The sequence below is a fragment of the Meles meles genome, chromosome 12, assembly GCF_922984935.1.
Source record: "Meles meles chromosome 12, mMelMel3.1 paternal haplotype, whole genome shotgun sequence".
In the NCBI taxonomy this organism is placed as follows: domain Eukaryota; kingdom Metazoa; phylum Chordata; class Mammalia; order Carnivora; family Mustelidae; genus Meles; species Meles meles.
The window spans coordinates 94,157,285-94,181,759 of record NC_060077.1 but is presented as its reverse complement, the minus strand read 5'-3'; the positions used below and the strand labels follow the sequence as shown (position 1 = coordinate 94,181,759).

At 56.9% G+C, this 24,475-nt stretch overlaps 1 protein-coding gene and 1 long non-coding RNA gene across 2 annotated transcripts in view; one reads left to right on the top strand and one right to left on the bottom strand.

Annotated features, from left to right (window-relative positions):
• Positions 1-7,829: 7,829 nt before the first annotated feature.
• LOC123953818 lies at positions 7,830-14,040 on the bottom strand. Its single transcript, XR_006820981.1, has 2 exons — positions 13,106-14,040; positions 7,830-12,998 (listed from the first exon to the last, which is right to left on the bottom strand). It is a non-coding gene; the product is annotated as an uncharacterized LOC123953818 (long non-coding RNA).
• Positions 14,041-14,214: 174 nt separating this feature from the next.
• The window catches only part of LOC123953817 (myelin basic protein), a 102,192-nt gene continuing 91,931 nt past the window's right edge, over positions 14,215-24,475 (top strand). Inside the window, exon 1 of the mRNA XM_046024224.1 lies at positions 14,215-14,352. The gene's annotated coding sequence lies outside the window, so the exon portion shown is untranslated. The remainder of the gene's footprint in view (positions 14,353-24,475) is intronic.

The following is a 24,475-nucleotide window of genomic DNA, read 5'->3' as shown; positions in this document are numbered from 1 at the left end:
CAAGAAAATAAATGACCGTGGTAATATCTTATCATCTATTTCTCATAATGATGGCATTAAACTCCACAAGATTAAAAAATATTTCCACAGAACAGGACCTAAAGCTTTTTGGATTATGCCCAAGGATTCCGCAGTATTTTATGATATGTTACTTCTCTGTCTGTGTGATTCCAGCTTTTCATGATTTTCTATGTGTAATCCAAAGTCTGTACTGTCTGGCCACACATTCTTATAAATCGTTTTCCTAACACAAAATTACCAAGATTTGACTTAAACATAGTCTATTACTCTATTTACAAATATTTATGAACTGTTTACAACGTGCCACAGAAAACACAGACTCTTTTAGACCTACTTTTTAAAAAATATTTTATTTATTGCAGAGAGAAGGAGAGAGAGTGAGAAGAGCATGAGAAGGGAGAAGGTCAGAGGGAGAAGCAGGCTCCCCAAGGAGCAGGGAGCCCGATGCCGGGCTTGATCCCAGGACTCTGGGATCATGACAAGAGCCGAAGGCAGTGGCTTAACCAACTGAGCCATCCAGGCACCCTCTTAGACCTACTCTTAAAATGACAAAGAAGAGACAGAAATATAAATAAGACTAACCAAAAAAAAAAAATCTCAATAATCGAACCTTATAGTGGTCTGGTTATGGCAAACACTTTCCCAGGCTTCCATTTTTTTTTTTTTAATTGCCCCATTTCATGGGTCTCCAGGAGTTTTCCAGCTAATTAATGGTGGCCAGGATGTAAGCATCAGACAGCTATTCCTCAAGGAGCTCAAGTAAAACTGGGTTTTCTGAGCAGACGCAGAGGGTACCCAGCAACCAAATCTGGACTCTGCTGGTGCCCGGGGCACGTGGACTCCGGCTGAATGGTCTCTTCTTGCCCTTGGCCAGACATAGCCATGCCTACCCGTTCTAAGACCTGTGGGCCGGCTGTCTCTTCTGCTCCCCATTTTGCAGACTAGCTGTCCCGACCAGTTTCCAGTCTCTGCCTTCAAGGCCAGAGCCCCACTGTGGTACTGTCCCTGCCAGTCAGAGCCCTTCCTCTATGCCCACAATCCCCTGAGTCAGACCCAGAGGGAGCCACGCTCTGCCTAGACCAGGATACAGAGGGCCCCTCCTAGCCCGGGCTCTGGGCAGGGTCAGCGCACTCATCCAGAATCCAGCGGAACGTCTGGGTGACTTGCAGGAGCCACGGGGAGGCTCTCCAGAGCTCTTCCGCCCGGTGGGACATCCCTGGGCCATCTGGGTCGGCATCCAGTCCCACAGCACCTCCCACGGAACACTGGTCCCAAACGTAAACGTGAAGTGTGGGCACTGCTCTTGTCCCCAGGTGCCCCTCCCCCACACCAGCCAACGCCCCCAAAGACGTCAGTGCAAGGTGAGGCAGACGAGAAGGGAAATGGGGTTTAGCCTACAAAGGCGTCGATGTATCTTGTACAAAACCCAAGGTATCCAGAAGGGTCATTCCAGAAATCAATGTTTGCTTCAAGAGTGTGTGGAAGTGTTAAAAGGTATTACAGATTTCCCCGCAAATATGATCTTATAGTGCCCGCTTATGAATTTTTAATGTTTCGCAGTTACCGTCCGTGTAAATCTCAGTTCTCGACTTCGGTGATCTGCCCTCTCTAACCAGCCCTGCTTCTGAGACAGCTTGCTCCCCTCCACACTCTCCCTCACTTCCAGAACTTTCTGCATCCTGCAGGGTTGTTGTTTTTTCCATCATTAGCACTTACTGTGGTAAAAATTATGCTGAAATACTTTAGTTTCTAGGTTTTCAAAAGCACTGACAGTCCGGTTTATTCTGGGTGAAACAGGGCGGTGGGAAAGGGAGCACCCCTCCCCCCTGGGACTGTGGCCCACCCGTGCCCTTTCCTCCCTCTTGAGGAATCAGATCAGGAAAGATCCGGAACCGGTTCCTGGGAAAGATCCGAAACCAGTTCCTGGGAAATGAAAGTAGTGAAGAGCTTGCATTTCATTGGCCTCTCCTGTGGCCTTTGCATGGTGTCATGAATCAAGCTTCAAAATCAAGTTACAATGTTACAACGTCAGACTTTCCATCATCAGCCTGCAGAAAATTGTGTTTGGGAGGAAGGCAGGAGACGACCTTTTAAATGCTCCCGACTCCAGCCGGATTCTGCATTCGTGTGAGGCTGCCCTTGGCTGCCCCCATGTCTCCACGAGAATGTCTATTGCACAAACGAATACACGGCGTTTTTCATAAAACCGGCTATGATTGCATCTGCCAAGCCCGGACGGCACAGCTACCCGTCAACACACACCTTGTATAAATTTCCACAATGAGCCAGACATGATTAAATAATTTTTGTAGAACAGCCTTTGAAATTTTGCTTTTGTCTACATTTTTTATAATAGTCAGCAGAGAACTGATTGCATCCCTCCCAGAAGAGAATAATTTGGCATTTTAAAGAAGTTCGGAGGCACCCATTAGCACAAAAAACCCATCACACTCCCGCGCGTCGGGCGCACACATCTCAGAGGCCGAGCCCGGGCACTTTGTCTCTCAGCTCTTCCAAACGCTATTTTTTAAAAGCATCCAGATGTCTATCCTGAAGGCAACTGTTTCCTTAAAGTTCATGAAGAGGTGGAGACAAACAAAAAAATACATTTTAACATTTGGATGTTGATCCCCCAGCCATAGGAGTTGAACACTGAATTCACCAGACCCTAAAAGTCGTGGGGGAGCCTTTGTATAAACTGCGCCGCTCACAGAAGTCTGCATAGACCCCGCGTTCCCTTGGGCAGCCGGTCAGCGCCTCCGTGGGGGGTGGAGTTTCTACGCCCACTTGACTGGTCTCCATCATCGACTGTTCAGTCAAACCCGTATCTAGCTGTGTCCGTGCGGGTATCATGGCAGACACGATTAATGTCTTCATGCTGCCGCCACTAAGAAGATGACCCTTGAGCACGTGGGGGAGCTTATCCTAGCAGCTGGAGGCCTTCCGTGTACACACGCGGCTTCCGGGAGAAGAAGGAATTCCAGCCCCCCTGCGGCATCAGCTTCTGCCAAGTCCCCAGGCTGCCCTCCGGCCTGCAGACTCCGAACTGAACAGGCCTCCACAGTTGGTGATCCACACCCTTGAAATGAGCTTCGCGGGAGACGGCCCGTGGATCGATCCCTGTGTAGACCTCTCTGCCTCCTATTGGTTCTGTTTCTCTGGAGAACCCTGACTGATCCCCTTCTCCCACTGGAATAATAATCAATTTATAATCCACCTCTGAGGGTTTTTGCGAGGGTAAGAGTCCTGAGAATGTCCTGAGATATATTGTCTTAATGAACAAATTCTTTAGGGCATTGGGTCCGTTTTTTTCAAGCCACGATCCGAGTGCCCTGGACAAATTGCCTGTGTGGCTAATGCGGCCTGAAGCAGCAGGACAGCTTCCAACCAGCCTCTGTTATTTCCAGGATTAACCTAGACGATCTGACTCCTTGTGACGGGGGCCGCGTGCACTCCGTGGGGCAGGCAGAACTTCCAGGGCACACAGGGCACAGAGGCTCCGGGAGGACCCGCAGACGCCGCCCCGCATGCTCCTAGGGGGTAAGGAGAGTCTGCAGGGAATACTTAATCAGCGTTACCTGCACGTCTCTGTCGACTTATTACATCTTGTCTCATCTCCCAATTTAGATCACCGTAGCTCAAGTCAGACACACCCAGGAAGAACATCATTAACTCTTGGGAAGACATCTGCGGGATGGACTCTCTCTAGCTAACGCCTATGAACCCTCTAAATGCCAAGTGGAAATTGCAGACCGAGCCGCCATTTCCTAGAAGATATCGTCACAGGAAGAGAAACTGACGCGGGTGACAAGTGGCTTCTCCACCAGCCCTTACTCCTCCTGGATCCCACCTCTGTCACGCCTCACAGCATGGCCCTGTTAACAAGACGCTGTGAGTTCTGGGTCTAAACCTATGGCATCCATGATTTCATACAGGTGGGTTCAAATTACAAATGGAATTACTAATAATTCACTTAAAGTGAATGAAGGGACCTTTCTTTCAAAAGAATCTTATGTTTTTTATTCTACCTTTTTAAAGATTTTATTTATTTCAGAGAGAGTGAGAGAGAGAGTGCGAAAGCCCAAGCATGAGCAGGGGGAGCGGCAGAGGGGGAGGCAGGTTCCCTGCTGAGGAGAGAGCCCGACGCGGGGCTCCATGCCCGGACCCTGAGACCATGGCCTGAGCCGAAGGCAGATGCTTCACCAACTGAGCTACAGAGGAATCCCTAAAAGAATCTTGTGGTTTTTAAATTTTTCTTTGTAAATCTAGACTTTTTTTTTTTTCTTTTCTCACAGCAGGGGTCAGGGCAGGTCCGTAGTGAGAGTGAGAACATACGCGGGCTCCGGGTAGCCACTGGCATCTAATTCAGGTTGACTTGTGGTTCCAGCCATGTCTGTCCCGTAACGATCACCGGGATGGTCATGCCTGCATTTGCCCACTTGGGAGTGTGATTCTCCTGGGGCTCTTGAGTAGATGAAATACGTCTCGAAGCAGAGACTTTTTACTCTTATGTAACAACGAAAACTCACAGTTCTACTAGTCCTTCTAACTTTCCCTTGTGTTTCACACACATGCCCTTCCTTGCCTCTCACGACCTCCTGTAATTTTCCTCTGCAGATGAGAAACCGTGCCTGGAAGAGAACCCGTGACTCAGGCGACAGGGTATGATGGATCCGAGGAGTGTGGTGAAGCAGGACGTCTCCCCCAGGCCAGGGTCCTTCACCGTCAGCACGGGTCCTGCTCTGTCGTCTCCCGCCCCGGCGTCTCTCCGAGCTCTGCCCCGGACACGGAGCGGACTCACATCCCACCTGCAGAGTTCAGAGTCACGACGCCTCCCTGCGAGAGCTCTTCCTTCACCGTGGCAGATGAGGACACATCTGCACACACACGTCTTCCTTCTGTTTGGTTTCGAGGTGTTCCTCTAGCAGCTGGCTCTACTCTCATATATTCGGGTAACGTGCGGGGTGGAGGACGGAGGCGAGACACGAGGACACTGTTGCATCAGACTCACATACAAGAAACTGACTCCCAGAAAGGCCATCCGCCCGTCGCCGAGGACCACTCTGAGCAGTGAGGATGCTCGCATCTCTATGGATGGGAAACAGGGAAAAACCAGCTGACGGTGTTGTGCAAGCAGGAAAAGCGGAGAACAAAATAATCCGGCACAATGACAATTTTATTCATACAGAGGGAAGGACAACATTTGAAGGAGAAAATGCACCCTATGCCTGAGTAATTACATCTCAGGAGAATAATGATCTGGAGCTGTTTATTCTCTAAAAACGTGTCTCTGCATTTTCTTTAAACATTTTATTTATTTATTTGACACAGAGAGAGATGGAGAGCACACAGGCAGTGGCTGGCAGAGGGTGAGAAAGAAGCAGGCTTTCCGCTGAGCAGGGATTTCCCAGGTGGGAATCGATCTCAGGCCGCTGGGACCATGAACTGAGCTGACGGCAGTTCACCGACTGAGCCGCCGAGGCGCCCCATGTCTCTGCATTTTCCAACTTTCAACCATAGGCAGGTAGTGCTTGGTAGCACCGTGTGTAACGGGCAGTCAAAGTCAATCCCAATCACTCCTTGATCAGTGGTCACTTGGTCAACCACTGTCCCACTGTCCATCCCTCCGGGCCCCCGAGGGTCAGCGCAGGGACCAGCAGGGACGTGCAGGGAAGGCTCTGGACCCCACCTAAGCGCCACCGGGGCACGAGCACTTAGCTGCTCCTGGTTTGCAAGAGAAGCATCTCGGAACGCCTCAGCACCTGGAGTGCTCTTTCCACTCAGCAGAGAGACTACACATCACCAGTGCTCGGTGGCCCACAGTGGCAGGGCCCCCATCCAAGGGCCGGCCACCAATTCCCATCCCATGGCATGAACACTCAGACCCACTGGTGAGGTGCGACTCATAGACACACACATATGTGCGGATGCACGGAGAGAAGGGCTGGGGAGGAGACAGAGGACAGGACCAGAAAATACTTGGAAAGGCAGGTTGAGCCCCTGAGACCCCCACTGAATGTTAACAATGTAACGTTCTTTAGCCAGGGAGCAACCTCGCCCCACGGGAGTTCGACGCTCTACAGCCTTGGGGACGTGTGTGCAGGCAACAGCGACAGGTGCCACGAGGGCTCGGTCCTATTCCTCAGGCGGTTAGGAGGGACCCACCTTCCCTGACGTGGCTCGGGTGCACAGGGATCTCAGGGAGGAAGGAGTTTGTGCCCCAGCTGTCCCCAGCACTCTTGAGGCGGCGACGCATCTCTCTCTCGCTTCCCGCTGTGATTTCAAGTCACCAGCCCTGAGTTCCTGCGCAGGCAGCAGGCGGCGTTTCAAAGAGAATGTTCACGCTGCCTACGAGAACGAGCATCCTGAACCCCTCCAGCGCTGTCTCCCCGGAAACAGGAGTTCGTTTCATTACTCCTGCCTAACCTTAAAAGTCTCTTGTCTTACGGCCTCAGTACAGTGTAATCTGCTGGCCTGGTTGTGAACATCCTGCACGATTATTTCACTGACAGTTTTATTTCTGGTGCGTATTAAAATGCACGGGTGCACTGCAGACAGCCAGCCCTTCCAGGTGCCCGGCCCTGCTTGGGCACCCCACACCCACCATCTCACATCACCCTGGGGGCAATTGGAGGGATAAGGGCAGAACCATTGCCGCCACTCACGAGGGCAGGGATGGAGTCACCCCCAGGCTAACCTGCTCACCCAGGTCACATGCTGGAGAGCAGGGGCTGGCCCCGGACGGTCTGTCTCCTGTGTCTATGCTTTCACTACGATACCCTCAGTGTGTCACCATGACAAAAATCTCCTTTACGTGCACGTCACATGTAAACGGGAGCTGTTGCGGCTCCTGCTGGGGCTGATGACATCTTCCTAAGCCAGCCGGAGTGATGCCATCCCTTTTGGTCCTCATGGCTCAAGCAAGCTCCGCCGGCCCCACCAGAAGCTCCAGGGTCTCATCTGAAGATTGAATCCGAATGAGGCGCCTGCCCTGCCGGAAGCATAGAGGAAAAGAATGACATTCTGGTGTGAAGCCAGAGAGCAAAGGGGGCCCTCGTCACGGCACCTGAGCTGCCACGCCAAGCCGCACCTGAAGGCAGCTTTCTTCCTGAACTTTCTGGGGCAACATGCACCAGAGTCCTTTTGTTGCTCAAGTTGCTGTTCGTGTTGGTTTTCTCCTACGCGCACCCAACAAATACTTGGCTGCAGCAGTGCAGTGACGAGCAGCGGCACGAAATGAATCCGGAAGGGGCCGCGCCGGAGGTGGGCAGCGACTGGCCACTCCTGACCTTTTAAAGCAAGCATATGGCTAAACGACCTCGGTTGGCCATTGGCACTTGGGTGACAGGCAGCCGCAGGATTTGGAACCGGTAGGACGATTCCAACTTGGAGAGATCGCTAAGACTTCAGGGACAGATCCTCGATGCTGACCACCTGCTGCGGACAGAGGAGACGCAGACGATGGCGTGCTGTCCTGAAAACCTGTCTCCCTGCAGCACGCAATCCACAGCAGGGGCCGTCCAGGGACCAAGAGCCTTGCAGGGGTCTCTCCCACCAGGGCTGACCAGTGTCAGCAGGGAAACGGGAACTTAGTAGACAGGAAAGTGGAGGCGGAGAGGAAGAATGCTCTTCAGGCTGTTCCCAGGCAGCTGGCTTCATCTCTGGTCCTGGCGGTGGAGGTTCAGCCGCCGGCAGGGCCACCCCACTGGGCAGGGAGCACGCGCCCTCCACCTTCTACCTGAGTGGCCCTGGAGCAAAGCACTTAAATGCCAAGTGGGGCGGAGGGAGGGCTTATTCTAGGAGCCAAGTTCCTGGCCCAGTGAACTGCTCACACGCAGTGACTGAGAAACCAGCCTGCTCGTTATGAAGCAACCAACAGGAAACAAAAAGGGCAGAAGCCCAACTTGTTAAGAAAGACTGTACCGCCAGCAAGACTGGAACCCACAGCCGGGTCTCCTGCCCCCCAGGCAAACCCCCGGGCCTTCCGTCTCTCCAGCCAGAAGGTGGCTTCACCGGGTGGTGTTGGAAGGGGCACCCCCAGGGCCAGTCCCTGAGGGACCGATGGGCCCAGGCCTGTGGGGTTCTCTCCCGGACATGGGCCACTCGGGGACCCGGGCTGTTCTGTCCATCCCCAAATGGTCAGTGCTGTGAGTTTTCCGCTCTCCCCCTTTCCATGGGAGCTTCCATTACAATTCGTCCTTGTTTCCCCCTCCCGTGGTAATGGGGACAGCCACAGCGCCCCAGGTCCCCGGAGTTACCCCCGGTGGGGTTCGAGGGCTTGGCCTCACCTGGAGTCCTGAGCTAAGAGCTGGCGTGAGTCTGGGTGAGGTCTGGCTTCATTGCAGGGAAGGCGGAGGCGAGAGCACGTTCAGAAGCCCTAGGTGAGCTCTGCCGTCTGCTTGCTGCCGACCTCACTGTTCAGAGGCCGAAGTCCCCACCCTGGGCACCAGCTGCCATCCCCAGAAGCACGAGCGCTCCCAGCAGCAGCCCCCATGCCTTGGCTCAAGGAATCCCCCTCCCCTGGTTCAGGCCAAGGACTGTCCCAAGACTTAAAACGGTCCCAGCCCATAGGCCCCCTGCACTCTTAGGGCAAAGCCTGGAGCCCTAGGGCTGTAGCCTCCCTGAGGGATGATGTGGGGAGATGCTCCCCAGGGACGGAGCGGACCCTGAAGTATTCAGAGACTGGGAGAGAAAAACCGCATCTTGGTCATGGTGTTGGATCTGCTGGGACACCCACACCTCAGCCACAAGGGAGGATACAGTTTCCTTCCCTTGAAACAGGCTCTGCCCGGCACCGGCTAGGGGAAGGCTGCTGCAGGAGAGAGGGAGAGGGCCGGAACACGAAGGCTCAGGAGGTTTCCCAGGCCTGTGTGGGCCCTGGGCGGTCAGTGAGATCCCGCCGGGGTGGACAGGACTCCGGAGTGGACAGGTGAGGGGCAGGGCACAGGGGATGGGGCAGCAGCAGGCGTCGCGGATTTCTGTAATTAGAAAGGTCAGCTCTGAGGACCCAGGGTCTTCGGGAAGTGAAACACTTCTTCAACTCTGGCACAGAAGAGACTGCTTTTCTTTGGGTAGACCTGACTGTATCTCAGGCTACCGCAGAGAGATCACCGATGGCCCCGTATAGTCCGTGCTCATTTACGTTCTTTTAATAGCCTGTGGTATGTGTCCTGCCCAACACAAGCAGATTCTACTTTCCTGCCCCAAACCCACCTCCGAAGTTGTTGCTTTTGGTCGCCATAAGAACAGCTACGTATACATGCTTGATCCCAGAGACGGTAGCGCAGACATGCAGATTAATTGAATAATGGTGGGGTTTCTCTCATATCACCGATTAGTGTCGAATATTTTAGGGTGTGATAGAAGTCAAAGTCACAAAGAATACGCACTCATTTCAGTGAAAACTCCTGGGCGTCGTTTACCCGGATGACACCTGTTCTTAGCCAGGAGCGTCACATACAAACTCATATCCTCGTAACGGGTAAGGGAGAGCGTGTTACAGGACAGACTTGCCAGGGGCAAGGTTTCCTGGAGGCCGGGGGGATTCATAAATTATGAAGCAACCCCAGTCTCATCCCACTAGGATTGGGAAGAAACAAAGTCACAGGAGCACGGGGTCCACAGGCCTGGGAGAGATGCACCCGGTGCCGGGCTCCCCTGTTCAGTGAGGGCGTCCACCAGCCGGGACCACAGACCAAGGAGGGCTGTTGGGTGCTCGTGCAGCTGAAACAGCAGGGTCTTTCCCCGACCCCCGTACCTCACTGCATTCCTGGTCTTCTGTTTCTTAAAAAGGGCTCCCGGATTTTATGAGCTTTGGGCCCCGCAGAACATGCACTGAAGAGTGTAAGGAAAGGTTAAAGGAGAGACATTTACAGTCCTTGAGAAGCACTTTCAAATAGGAATGTGGGCAGCTAAGGGCCCTTCTCTCCGGAAGGTTCCACCTGTGTTCAAACAGGCTGTCCTTTCTCACATCCTGAAGAGTAGCTGCTCTCACCGGCCCCCGTTGCTTCCCCCCGTTAGCGAACTCCCGGAAAGGAGGGTGTGCAGGCACCGTCTCAGACTGCCTCCAAGTCTGCCGGGCTGTCACCCCGGTCCTAGCGAAGGTGACCCAAGGCCTGCCCGGGTCCCGGGAGGCCCCCCCGCAGGTGGGCCTCCCTGCAAGAGTCCTCGGCTGGCTCCTCCTCCCCCCTGCCCTATATATGATACCAGGTGGAGACTCTGCAAATGACTCCTCCCAGCTCCCACCCAGACCCCCCCCCAATTAAACACACCCACTCAGTCTCCACTCGGACACCAGACGGGTGCATCCGGGGGAGCTCTGGACCCCTCCCTTGTCGGCGGCACAGTCACCACTCCGGCGGCTCAGACCCTCCGCGGTGTGTCCACAGGCTCGACCTCCCGTCTCTTTTCCTAACGGACTCCCTCCACTTCCCTCTCCCCCGGCCAGAGTGGGCTCCTGGGACTCCTTGACCACTTAACTCCGCTGCTCCAGGCCCTTTACACTTGCCGCTCCCGTTTCCGGGAATAGGCTCCTCCACCCCCACCGCCCAGACATCTCCTCGGCTTCTGTTGGCATTTGCGACTCCCCTTCCCGGTGTTGTTCTTCCCCTGGACTCTCTTTACAAGGGTCAGGTCCTTATCTTCCTCGGGCAGCTGCTCACGCGGCCCTCCATCCACCCGTGATGCTTCCGTCAGGGGAGGGCCCGGTGCACAGAGCTGTGGGGTAATTGCTGGGACAACGGGGACACCAAAGAGACGCACGCCTACCCGCCAGACCTTCACTGTGGAGGCTGTCCTTGAGCGGGACCCCCAGGGGAGGGGCTGTGCGAGGAGGAGTCAGCCCCGCTGAGGGAAACACCCTAAGCCTGCCTCCCAGTGAGACCCCTCCCTCTCCCTCAATGTCTCTCAGGGCCTGCCGGTCCCGAGGGGCTCTGCCTTCCTGCCTTCCGTCTGTCCTCCGCAGAGGGACTGGTGCGGGTCTACCACCGAATTCTGACTCTGGCCCTTTCAGTAAACGCGGCAAGTATCTCTCAGGGGCCTACGGTGCCAGGTGCCGTCCACGTTCTTGCAGTGCGGTCGTGACGGAGATGCGGGCCCCGAGAGCCCTGGTGCAGCCCCAGACCCTGGGGGACTCGGAAGCAGATCTCACCCCTCCTCTGCCTTGAGGACTCGGGGATGCATCGAAAGCCCTTATTGCTGGAATCAGCAAAGGCCCAAACAGGATCTGCTAAGTATTACTGCCAGAGTCTACGGGGGGCTCTCTCCATGCTAGTCTCTGCCACTAACCCAACCTCCCCTGAGTGGCGGAGACCACCATCCTGAAGCTTCCCCGGGCCACCAGCCCTCTGCTGGCCTGGGAAACCCTGCATCTCTGGGGTGGGACGGGGTGCGCACCCCACTGCTTCTGCCTTGCTGCTGGCTCTGTCTCTGTCTGCTGCACCAGCCAGTTCCCCAAACCCTGTCATTCCTCAGCCCTTCAGCCCCCGAGCTTGCTGGGGGGGCTGCGTGCCTGACCCCTTCCCTACCCGGCCGCACACGCTGCGGAGCACGCAGAGAGACCCCGGGTCTTCTCTGGCCAGTCCAGGTGCCCATGCAGCCGTGACTCTGCACACAGGCCGTGTGATCGGGGGAGGGGAGTGCTCCGGGGACAGCCACAGTTGGGGAAGGAGTCTAGGGGTGCCTTGTGGGGCTGCTGTGTCTGGCTGTGGTCTAGAGCTCTCAAGAGTTTCCTTGTCCACGTGAGTTATTTTAATTGCCCTTTTGGAGTTCACGCCCCTCGTCTATTGGTACTTGTGACCTGAGCAGAGTCTATCCACGTACCAACAGGAATTTATGGTGAAACAGTCAACCTTCAACTCTATTCAGGTAAATTATCGGCTTTGCGAATATCACCGGCAAACTGTTCATTACAAACCAGGATGAAAATGAAGTTCAGTCCTTGTCCAGCCAAAATATAATCACAAAGTTAAGTCTGTTGATGAGGAAAACGAAGCAAACTCAAAAAGGCAGTCTGGTCTCCAGAAAATTATTAAGATTCATGTGTTTACTTCCTTCCGCTCGGGTCAGCTGTAGTTGTCTCCGCAGAGCAGAAGTCACTGAGCGTGTCTCACACAGCCAGCCGTGGGGCTTGCCCCCTGCAGGGTGGTGCAGGCCGCCCTCATGGTCGGCCGCCAGCGCCGGTCAGAGGGAATCGCAGTCTTGATCTCAGAAATGTCAAAGAGGACATGAGGTGCGGCTCATTTCCCCTCCCTTGTCCAAAGACCCCTTTCAAGTGTATTCGGCAAAATGAACCTCTGTATTTTGTTAAGGTGTGTGGCCGTCTCCAGGTAAAGCCGAGATCCCGGCCCCCGCCTCTGCCTCCAGAGGGAGGGGATGACCCAAGGACGGGGTCTCCCAACGCTGATCTGTTGTTGTGCTGACTAGTCCTCCGGGCACGTGCGTTGCTTGGCGGATCCCTTTCGTGAGTCTGGGGCACTGTACCCCCACACAACAGGCACAGCGGGATTTTATAAATACTTTAAGAAGAGTTCCAACTGGCAAACCTGACATTTGCAGGGACGACAGTTGGCGTATGTGAATTTTCCAGAAAGCACTGGAAATCAGCCGACGTGGCATGGAGTGGAAGGTGGAGGACACTGTTTACGCATGACCCGTGGGGCTCTCCACCACCAAGCCCTGACTCAAGTCTTCAGTTGAGGGACCCCAGGCCCTCCGCGGCCCGCTCACCCCAGGAAGAAGTGAAGAGACATCTGTGGGGGGAGAAGCTCTTTGTGCTGCCAAGCAGGCACCCAGAAGAAGCCCAGTTTCTGGATGGCCCTGGCCTGACCTTTAAGACGTCTGGGGCAGGGGGCGGGGGGGGTGAGAGCTGTGATGAGTGCTTTGAGTCAGGGAGCCGGGAGCCTCCCGGGTTTGATTCACTGCCGCGTGCGCCCGTCCCGTGGGTCTGACTCCCTTATTCCCACCCCGTTTATCCATTCCTGAAACAGGGAGAAAAAGTAGTAAGTTTGGCACAACCAGAATCCCCTTTCCACGGCCCCTGCAGGCCCCCATTCAAAGTCGGGAACATCATGTTCTCTCCTCTCACCTGTCTCTCCTGAGAAAGGGCTCAGGTTCAACACTTCTGTCGCCATGGACGCATTTCTGGTAGAATCATCTGCACCCCAGCGTGGCTGCTAGATCCCTGGGGGGTATGAGGACAGCTGGTTGGGGGGGCAGCCCTGAAGCCACACACAGCTGGCCCAGGGGACAAGGGCTCCCTGCCTCTTGCCAAGCACCGGACTTTCCCCTTCTCCTAATATATAGGATCGCGTCCCCGCGGGCTCTGGGGAATCAGATCAGTTCGCTGACCCGGAATCCGAATCAGGAAAGACGCCAGCATCTGGGCTCTCCCTCCTCCCTTCTACTTTCCCACGGCCAGGAGGAGGCCAAGAAACCAGGGAAAAGTCCATCCGACCACCAAATCCGTGTGTCCAGGTGACTAATGTCCAGACCGCAGCTTCCTTTGCATGGAGAGGATGACAGTGCCCACAAGCCAACAGAAGCCAGAGTGGGGCACGACCCAGGGCTCGCCCTCCTCCCTGGGCATTTTCTGATCTGTTTCCTGCGTGCCCTTTGCCTGCCTCCTCGGCGGAAACCTGCGTTTTCCAGCCGAGCACCTGTTCTGGCGCCAGGATCCATGCAAAGTTCATCACCCGGGGTTCCCAAAGGCCGGGCTTGGCGGCGGCGGGAGCGCTAACCCGGGCGCTGACCCGGGGTTGGGGTGGATTCAGGCCAGCAGCCGAGCTCTGGACCGGAGTCCCCATGCTGGGAAAAGGGACTGGGGTGTGGAGGAGACGTTATCTCAGGTCCCTCCCGGCGATGGCGGGTGGGGACAGTTTCAGAGGTTAAGCCCCAGGAAAGGTTCAGAGAGCAGGGGTCTGGGCGGCCAAACGCGGCCTCGCCCCGCTGGCGCCGACTCTGCGCCCGGGTCCCCACGCGTCCGCGGCCCTCCGCGTCGGCAGGCGGCCCCCGAGGTGGTCCGGGAGGCAGGCGGCGCGGGGCGGGGCGGCGGGTGGGCGGGCTCGGCTCGGCAGGCGTGTTTACCTGGCTCGCAGGAAGCCGGGCGGCGGGGGCGGGAGGCGGGGTGCGCGCCGGGCCCTGGAGCAGCCGCCCTCAGTCACCGCCGCGCGCCAGCGAGGACGAGCCTCCGGCCCGGGCGGCCCGCGTCTCCCTCCCCGGAAGGCAGCGCCGGCGGCTAGCTCCCGGAGCCGGCTCCCCGCGAGTGGGGCCCGGGCTGCGGAGAGGCGGCCTGGGACCCCGCGGCGCCCTCGGCCTCGGAGCGGCGGACTCGAGGTGGGTGATCGCGGCGGGGGCGGGCGGGCGGGGCGGGGCGGCCCTGGGCTTGGTGTGCGCGCCCCGGAGCGGGGCCCCCGGCACTCTGGGCGGGACCCGGGGCGCGGGGCTGTCCTGGGCAGCGGCGCAGGTGGCAGCCCGAGGCCTCCCTGCGAGTGGGTGGGCGCGGGTGTGGGCGCCGGTCTAGGGCGGCGGGCGGGGGAACCCGACGGGTTTCCAGGTGTGGCCTCCGGCCGGGCCCGAGGCCAGGTCGCGGGAAGGGCGCGCGGCCTAGAGGTGGCGGTGGGGGCGGGGTTGAGGGGTGAGAGGTGAGGAAGGTCGAAAGAGGCCGCTCCTGGCGACACGGAGACGGGTGCTGGTGGGAGCTGAAGGGCAGGCTGGGGGTCCCTGCCAGTTCTCAGTGCTTGCTAGTTCCACGCGCGGAGCCCCGCGGACGCCCCCGCACCCCACCCCGGAAAGAAGCAAGTTTCTCTTTGGTCACGGAGATGGGGGGCGGCGACTGGAGACTCGCCTGGCTTCCGCCTTCGCCGGGCCTGTCCCAGCTCCAGCGCGCGCTGCCTGCAGCCGCTTGCTGAGGCCACCTGCGGCCACCTGCAGCCCCCTGAGCCCGCCTGCGGCCACCTGCGCGCCTGGCGCCTGTGACCTGGGGGCGCGCGCTCCGCCTGGGCCCTGCGCGGTGGGTGGTGGCCCCCACGATGTGTTCTGCCCTCACGGCGCCCCTGCCCCTCTGCTCTGGGTCTCCTGGGATGCTTGGTGGCAGCTCCTGGTTTCTTCCAAGGTCCCCTTTCACCCTCAGTTTCCCGGAAGGCGGAGTGGGGTTTACAAAACGTTTAAGTTTCCTCGGGGATCTCAGTAAGTCTCTGGCAGGAAATAGGCACATTCTGGTTCCTGTTCTCTGTTTTCCCAATTGCGACAACGTGAAAATCAACAACGAGGGTGCCGTCCAGCTCCGCAGCCGTGACAGGCGCGGGAGGGGGCTAGAGGGGGCTCGGGTGTGCGCTGAGGGGTGTAAACATGGTTCAGGGGGGCCCCTGGCCGACCTAGGGAGGGGCACCCACACCCGGCTGGCAGGAGCTTTTCAGAGGAAGCAAGGTGTCGGAGCACCCTAATACCTGTGGTTACTTGAGATTGTAACTCACCGGGGACCCGGACATTTTACAGACCATGGCCCACAGGTCAGGGGCCATCCGTGGGCGGCGGTGGGGCCCACAGGGACATCACTGTCTCATGCCTGGAGCTGGGGAGCCCGGACCAGAGCAGCCCTTCTCGAAGGGTGGCCCAGGGGACCTGCTGGAGGCCGTCGGCCTAATAACATGTTTCTACCAGACAAGGAGAAGGGCCCAGTACAGTTTCATGTTTTTAAGTGGAACAAACAAAAACCTGAAGGGAAGGAATCCAGTTAAAAGTGACCATACAATGCTGGTTAGCAAGAACTCTCAAGGATCTAACTATTCGGAAATGACTGCTTTGATGAACTCAGGGTCGACCCGAAGCTGTTTGGTTCAGACCCACTTTGGAGGTCTTTCTGATGTATCTTGATTCTGCCTGGAGGTGAGACAGTGCAAGACAAGGTGCTTGCTCTGGGATTTGGCACTGACTTGCCCTGCGGGAGCTGGGAAGGTCAGGTCTTGCTGCCAGGGTCCCCGGTGGCAGTGAGTGCCCGGTGGCGGAGGATATCGGCGATTTTCTTGCCACCTGAACTTAAAATGTTAGTTGGATCACGTGGTCACCGAGAGTCTGGTGACGCAGCTCCACCTGTGGGCTGTACACACTGTCCTTTTCAGCCGCAGCCCGCGCTGTCCCCTCCCCCTCCCCGCACTCTTGGCACCACTCATCTTGTTCCCCAATTTCTGTAATTTCGTCATTTCGAGAATGCTGTATGAACGGAGTCATACAAAACGCAGGCTTTCTCGATCGGCTTTTTGCACTAAGCGCCATTCTCCTGAGGTCTGTTCAGGCTGAGTCTATGTTCTTTTTCTTTCCTGAGCCGTGTTTCGTGGTAAGCGTGCATCACCGTTGTGGGCTGTTTGTTTGTTTGCTTTAGCCATTCCGTCTTTGAAGGGCACTTGGATCGTTGCCAGTTGGGGTTGTTGTGAATACAGTTGTGTCGAACGTCCTTGTACAGGTTTTTGTGTGAGCATAGCTTTCATTTCTTTGGGAACGAATGCCCGAGAGTACACTGGTAAGTCATAGGGCAAGCACATGTTTAATTTTGTAAAAAACTGCCATCCTCTTTTCTAGAATGGCTGCACCGCTTTACAAGGTGGGAGGGACCCAGGATGTGCACAGCAGCAACAGCGGTTGGCACCGTGACTGCTTTTTATTTCAGCTGTCCTGTCACGAGACGCGCGGTGCCGTCGTGATTTGATTTGCATCTCCGTCCCGGAAACTGACGCTAAGATGTCCTGCGCGGGTCTGCCGTCTGTGCGTCCTTACAGGGAACAGCCTGTTCGAGTCCTTGCCCAGCTTCCAACAGGGCATTTGGTCTGGACCGTTCGTCCTGTGTTCTAGACCGTGGTCCGGTGGTTGTCAGTTGTATTCTGGTGGTTGTCTTCCGTCTTCTTTCCACAGGGTGGCTGGTAGAGAGTAAGTTTTTTGACTTGACGAGATCTGTTATTAATTTTTCCTTTCATGGGTTGAAATGGTGGGGGAGGGTGAGAACGCTCTGCCTAGCATGAGGTCCTGGAAAGTTTTCTCCTGTTTTTTTGTTTTGTTTTGTTTTTCTACCTAAATCTGTTGTCCATTTTTGAGTTCATCTGCATATAAAGTGCGAGGTGTGGGCTGAGGGCGTTTTGTTTTGCTTTGATTTACTGTTGCCTACGAGTGTCCCGCCGCTCCCCGGCCTTTGTCGAACAGAAGGTCACTCCTCAGTCAAGCTGCCCTGCTCCTCGGTCAGAGGTCTTTTCCACATACTTGCTTGGGTCTGGTTCTGGGTCCCGGGTTCTGTTCCACCCGCCCGGGTGTCTGTCCCGCCACCGGCACCACACTGGCTTGATACCCATAGCAGCACAGTCAACCTTCACGATGGGTCGAGCGAGTCCCCTTCCTGCTGGTCTTACTGGAATCGCGGCGACTCCTCCGCGTCCCGCGTCTTTCCGCTCACAGGGGTTAGAATCGGCTCCTTTAGGCCTGCAACTCTCAAGGGGATTTTGATTTCTTTCAGAATTAATTCACTTTCCTTAAGAGTGAAGGGTTCACATTTTCCAAAAGAAAAGAAGAGAATAAGCTTTTATTCACAAGTGGTTAAACAGATTTCGTGTTCGGTTTTACAGCAGAGACGAATGTAAAAAATATACCAACAGGCACGTAAAGAGGAGAAAGAGCATGGACAGACGGGCTCAGAGCGCAGAGGAGGACAGAGGCAGAAAGGAGGCTTTCTCCGTGTCTGATGGCCTAGTTCACGGCCAGCATGGACACACACATACACTCTGATGCACACGACCCCCCCAGTTCTGCACACACTCACACCTGCTCACATCTGGAGCCCATGTGGGTGGTCTTGGGGACATGGCTCCTTGACACCTTCGTCCTCAGGAGGTTAAAGCAGCACTTTGCACAAAAGGGCGACCACCCTGCTCCCCAAGGTTATTCTCTTTATTTTATTTTGAATTGCTTTATGAAGCAGTCTCCACACCCAGCATGGAGCCCACTGTCGGACTTGAACTCACAACCCTGAGATCAAGACCTGAGCCGAGATCAAGAGTCAGATACTGCTGGGTCACCCAGGAGCCCCCCGAATGTTATTTTAAATAAGGTTTAATCTTCTGAATTTCTCAACCCAGGAGTTGATTTTTATGTGACACTGTTCTTTCATAATACGTGTGTTTTCAGGACATACATAAAATCCATTAAAGGCCTTGTTAATCTGCCCCTCTCCCGAGACAGAGTTGTTTTCTAAAAGGACACAGACCGACTGACTAATGGTGCCCGCAGGACCCTGGAGGAAGGCTGTGTGTCCTGGTGGGAAACCTGGCCATGTGCCTTCTCCACAGTCCCCTGCTACCCATCGAATCCAGCAGGGTCCTTCCCCAGAGAAGCCCGAGTTCTCTGGGGGGAACAGGCCTGTCGAGTGGCACGTCCAAGGTCTCAGACACATGTCCCAAACCTCTGGTCCTTACAGCCCCCCAGAACTTGCCTTCCCAAGTCAGAGGCCCCGGATCAGGATAGGCCTGCCCTCACCCTCCCCAGCCACCCGTGGGTGGTGCCTCCAGGCCCAGGTCTGTGATCTTGCCTTCTCCCCGGCAGGCCACACGAGCACCTGGGGAGTGCCCAGAAACCAGGGGCCTTTGCAAAACAGCTCCTCTTGGGAAGAATTAGATAGGAAACCGGTCCAACTTTTCACCTGCAGGAACTCGAGAACATCTCTCTTGATGGCGATAGGACACCCTACCTCAGACCTCACACTGGCTTCGAAAAGGGGTCAGTGGTTCATAGATGGTGACAGGGAGGGTGTGCGAGGGGCTGTCTCTGAGGCGAAGCCACGGCCTTCTCACAGGAAGCGCGTTTCTGCTCTGAGGCCCTTGGCTGTTTTTCTTCAGGGTGAGATGCTTTTCCTGCATATGTATTGCAAAATCAAAAACACAAAAATAGTTCAGGACATTTTATGAAATGCAGTGGTTTTTAACGGCATGCGGAGTTTGATTATGCAGAAATAAGGCTTGGGTTTGGTTTGTCTCCCAGTTTTAAAACCACGTCGCAGACCGTGAGTCGTGTTGACGCTTGTTTTGTGAACAGACGTGACTTGGTTGCACTTGCACTCCGGGTTTTGGTTTGATCTGTGCTCAGCATTCGGTGCCAACCATCATGACGTCTGGGGACTGCGTGCACTCTGAGCGCCGAGCTGCTGGGGGCCCACGCTCGCTCATGGAGCCGTGTCTGCCCCGCAGCTCGCGGGGGACAGAACCACGGCCCGCAGCTGTGCTGCCCTTCGGGACCTGGCTCCCCGTCCGCACCACCCCGCAGCTCCCGGCTGGAAGCCGGCAGGACAGTGACTTCCTGGCGGTGGGGCTCGCTGAGACCCGGGCCCTACGGGTGTGGCCTGTCTCCCTGCAGCCATGTTTTCTGAAACTCACATGTCAGAGAATGACTCCTCTATATTGTAGTTCAACGGGGTGAGGGTTTGCTTCTCGTCAGGGGTGCGTGAGCATGGTTGCCCCAGTGTTTTAAGTAAGGGCAGGGCCCCTGACGGCCGTGTCCCCCAGCAGATAGTCACCTTGCACAAGTGGTGTCCCTGCCTCGTGGGGTCAGGCGACATGGGTCACCCTGCAGCCCAGCGTGCCGGCCCGGCCACATCCTGCCTTCCCCTCCCATCAGGAACGTCTGTCGAAGCCGCCCATCAGCGGAGCGAGCAGCCAGGTGCGGGCACAGCTCCCGCAGCAGACACGCGAGGCCCCTTGCCATCACCCACCCGCCTAAACAGGCAGAAGACTCCCTCCGCTGGAGCTCCCCCGGAGTCTGGAGGGAAACCTAGAGGCAGAGCGCACACGGAGAACCATCTCCCTGGGTCTGTTCTGACGGCTAGCAGGGGGCACAGGGGCTGTGGGGGCAGGAGGGGCGTGGTGGCCGGCTAGCCGCTTCCCACCAAAGTGTCTGCCACCGCCGGCCAGCCCGGCTCCGTGTCTTCCCGTGAGGCCGAGGGGCAGGGCCGCCGCCTGTTGGCCCTTGGGTGGTCTGCCTACCACCTGCCTCACTGCGTCCGGAATTCCTCGTAAATGCAGAGTCCCAGGCCCACAGTCTTGGGGACCGGGTGCAGGAGCACGTATTTTAATGAACTCCCAAGTAAACCCCGAGCACCCCCGCTCCTAGCGGAGGAGGGGTGCGTGGTGCGCGCGGGAGGGTCAGTCTCGTCTCCACGAGGTCGTCCAGATGTACACACACGTGCTCACACACAGACGTTTGAATAAGGTCAACAAAGTCTTGCGTTTCACTGATAAAATGACTTCATGGTGGGAGGAGGGACTCTGAGACGACGACGTTCTATACGTTCATACTTTCATCGGTGTCGTTCACGTCTGTCGCGCGTCCCGCTCTCCGAGAACAGCGCTGTCGTCCCGTCTAGTAAGCGTGAGCGTCTCTGACGACGGTGCTCGTGTTCTCCGTCCATGTTCTCCGGCGTCACTGAGACTTAACGTTCCTGCTGACCTTGCTGCGGGAGCAGAATGCACAGAGCTATGCCACGGGCTTCCCAAGCGCCGCCAGTGCATGAGGAGTTTTGAAATCCACGGACTGGGGTGCGTAGAGTGCTCTGCTCCAGGTGTGCAGGCCCGCGGCGGTACAGTGGGTGTGGCTGTTGCCCTGAGGTTTCCTCTGTAGGGGGAGGGGACTCGGAGGGACACAGACGGGTTTCCCACTGCAAAGCCCCTGCCCTGCGTGCAGGTAGTGCACCACTCCTGGAGAGCGGGACCAGTCCATGGGGGGAGGAGACGAGGTCGTGCCATACAGAGGCGTCCTGGACCCAGGGCACTCCCCGGGCCTCAAATCTCCCCCAGCGGCCCCACGCCACTCCCCGTGGCCCCGTGGCCCACTTCCTTATAGGTCTGCTGATCCCGGGCTGTCCGTCTCCAGGATGCCCTCCTTCCCTGCTCAGCTTTTAGCAGCGGGGCCTCTGATCCCCGGCTCGGGAGCATCTTGCTGACGTGGAACTCAAGTGTTCCAGCATGGGTGTGCACCCTGGGAAGCGGCGAGTGTGGCTTACGTGCCCCGGTGTCACTGGCATAGCGCGTGGGGCTCGTGTCTGCAGCATCCGCAGCCGGCGGAGCTCTGCCTGCCCGTCCTGTCGCCATCCTGCGGCGGACGCACAGCGCGGTCTGGAGCTCCGGGAGCAACGCACCGAGTCTGTTCTTCCCCGTCAGAAGAACGTCAGGCATGATTTGTTCAGCTTACTGGGTTGCCGTCAAAGACCGGATAAATTAAAGCAGCAGTTTAATACAATAAATATGATACTTATATTTTAAAAACTAGGTTTCTGTGTGTCTGCGTGTGTGTGCGTGCATGCGTGTGTGTCTCGGTGCGTGTGCATGTCTGCGTGCGTGTGTGTGTCTGTGTGCATCTCTGTGTGTGCGTGTGCGTGTGTCTGTGTGTGCGTATCTGTGTGCGTGTGTGTGTCTGTGTGTATCTGCGTGTGTGTGTCTGTGTGTGTGTGCGTGTGTATCTGTGTGCGTGTGTCTGTGTGCATCTGTGTGTGTCTGTGTGCATGTGTGTGTGTGCGTGTCTGTGTGCATGTGTCTGTCTGTGTGAGTGTGTGCGTGTCTGTGTGCATCTGTGTGTGCATCTGTGTGCGTGTGTGCGTGTCTGTGTGCATCTGTGTGTGTGTCTGTGTGCATCTGTGTGCATCTGTGTGTGTGCGTGTCTGTGTGCATCTGTGTGTGTGTCTGTGTGCATCTGTGTGTGTGCGTGTCTGTGTGCATCTGTGTGCGTGTGCGTGTCTGTGTGTATCTGTGTGCGTGTGTGTCCGCATGTGTGCATCGTGTGGGGGCGTGCAGTGGGGGTGTGCTGGTTGTTGTTTTTTTTTAATATTTTATTTATTTGACACAGAGAGAAAGATCACAAGTAGGCAGAGAGAGAGGAGGAAGCAGGCTCCCCGCTGAGCAGAGAGCCCAATGCAGGGCTCGATCCCAGGACCCTGAGATCATGACCTGAGCCAAAGGCAGAGGCTTAACCCACTGAGCCACCCAGGCGCCCCTCGCTGGTTGTTTTTATTCTGGTTCCTTTGGTGTCTGAAGATGTAATGACCTTGGAAGGGCTGAGACGGAGGACGACGAAGTGTGGGCACCCGCCGCACTTGTCTTCCCGGGAATCTAGAGAGGAGAAATCAGATGTTGGCGCAGGCAGGACACGTCTGCAGCCTCCGTGCGGCATGTCGCACTGCTCCTGGAAGGGGGCACCATCCCAGAAGAGAGATGGCGATTCTCTTATTCTGCCCTGATTTCCCTACGTCAGGACTTATTTTGGAGGAGAGAGGGATTCAGACCCGATACGGAAAGCTGACCTCATTCACTCCAGACTGGTGGTGGGGACTGTGAGGGGGTGCGGCGGGGCTCGGACCTGGAGAAAAACTTCCTGAAAATGCTGCGAAATGTCACATTAGGTAACGGTCCTGACACTAAGTGTAAATACAAGTACACGTGTCCGGAGGCTTAGCCACACCTAAGTAAGTGTGCTGTAGGAAAAGTACAGTTTACTGTGAAGCTAGATTAAAACCGGGACAAGATTTCAAACCAACTGAAGAAACAGCAACAACTGACTTTGCCCCTGAAGCTAGGCCGGCCCGAGGCGGCGGTCTCCTGAGAGCCGCTGTGGTACAGTCGTCTCCGAGGCGCAGGCTCTGGGACGGACCTTCTCTTCTTTCAAGACTTGGGCTCAGACGGGAATTTGAAAAATGTACCCTGGAGTCAACCCACAGGGCTCGCCCCTCACCTCCTTCCGTGAGTGACACCCCATGCCTGTGACACCCGTCATGAGGCGGGATCCCAGAAGGAGGCTGCTCTGGGCTCCAGACCCCAGGATCTCCCCATCCTCTTCTTAGCGTCGTCTCCCTGGGCACGCGCTCTGGAGGTCTCTGCACGGACCCATCACGGACCTTGGGTAGCGTGTGCCGGAGGCCGAGGCAGGCGGCGGGACAGCGTGCAGAGGGAAGCAGCAGGTGTCCACTCAGTCCTCAAAGCAGGCGAAGCCCAGGCCCCGCGCGGTGCCCGTGGGCTTCAGGAAGGAAGGAGAGACAGCAGGCTGAGGTCTCAGTGAGCGTCAGCCGTGGCCTGACTTGCGCACAGAGGGTCCCTACTGAGCTCCCTGCCCAGGAGCCGGGCTGCCCCCTGCCCGGAGGCCAGTCTGCTGGGCTGGGGCCTGCTTGGATCGACCTGGCGTCAAGTGTTTCTATTTAGCAACATTTGGATGGAACGTTTACTAGAGCGTAATCTCTAAATTAGCACCTTGAACAGGTAATTAATTCAGGCACAAACCCCCAGCCCCTGAGTCCACGAGTGCATTGTTTCTACGTGTTGTAACCTAGACCTGCTGTGACGGGTGACGCGTGAGCTGAGCACAGGGGCGTGCTTCCTTGACCCCGGGTCCTCCTCGTCTCTGGAAGAGCAGCGTCCCCGTTCCACGCTAGATCCCCTCCCCAGCCTCAGAGGAGTCGGTTTGCCCTTGGCCGTGGGCCCCTTTGCGCAGCACGTGTGGGCCAGGCAGCGGTTCCCCGGGATCTGGCCGCGCCCAGACCCTCCGCGCCCCCCCCCCCCCCCCCCCCGTGCCTCCTGGTCCCCGTACCAGCAGGCGTGGCAGGTTTCCGTCGAGCGGAGGGCGGGGGCTGGGAGTCTGGCTGCTGCCGTCTGTGCTCGGCACCCCAGCCATCTGCCCGCGCTTCCTGTCTGCGGGGTCCTGGGTTCCTTCTGAACGAGGGCTTCCGTGTTTGGGGGGACTCCGCCCCTACATGGGCCTTCAGGGCCCTGGCTCCTTGGCTCCGCTCTTGGTGCCCCAGGCTGGGTGGACCTCAGCTGCTCCGTCCGGCTCAGTGGGTTCCCCCGGCCACCCCCACCCCTTGGGCTTCCCCGTGGATCACGGGCTGGGCTGGTTGGGTGTGAGGCCACAAACCCAGGACGGGTGTCTAGGCACAGACGTGTGCCTCGTGAGTGTGTGTGGGGGGGGCAGGTGAGCACATGTGATTGTTTGCGGTCGAGGGATGGCTTTCTGGTTTCATTCCATTTTCTCTCATCACTTAATGGGTATTTCCTGAGCACCTGCGATGTACCAGTCGCTGTCATGGTGTTGGAGACGGAGCAGTGTGCAAACCAAAAGCCGCACTTTCGTTGCACGGCCGTTACACCCGCGCCACCTGACAGCTCTGGCAGGGGCCTCCGGCCACGTGTGGGCTTCTCTCCTGGGCATACCCTGCCTCACTCCATAAAGGGTTTGAGGCAGACGTAGGTTGGGGTAAGTCCGAGGACTCCCGGCTGAAGGGACAGGCTGGAGAACGTGTGTGGGTGCCGTCCGAGCATCCTAGAGCTCGGAAGAGGGAGAGAGTGAGCACGCACGTGTGCATGGGTGTGCGTGAGTGTGCACACGCTCATGTGGGTGTGTTTGTGCGCTGCGGGCCCGACGGGGTCCGACTCTCTTCGCCTGCTCTCCT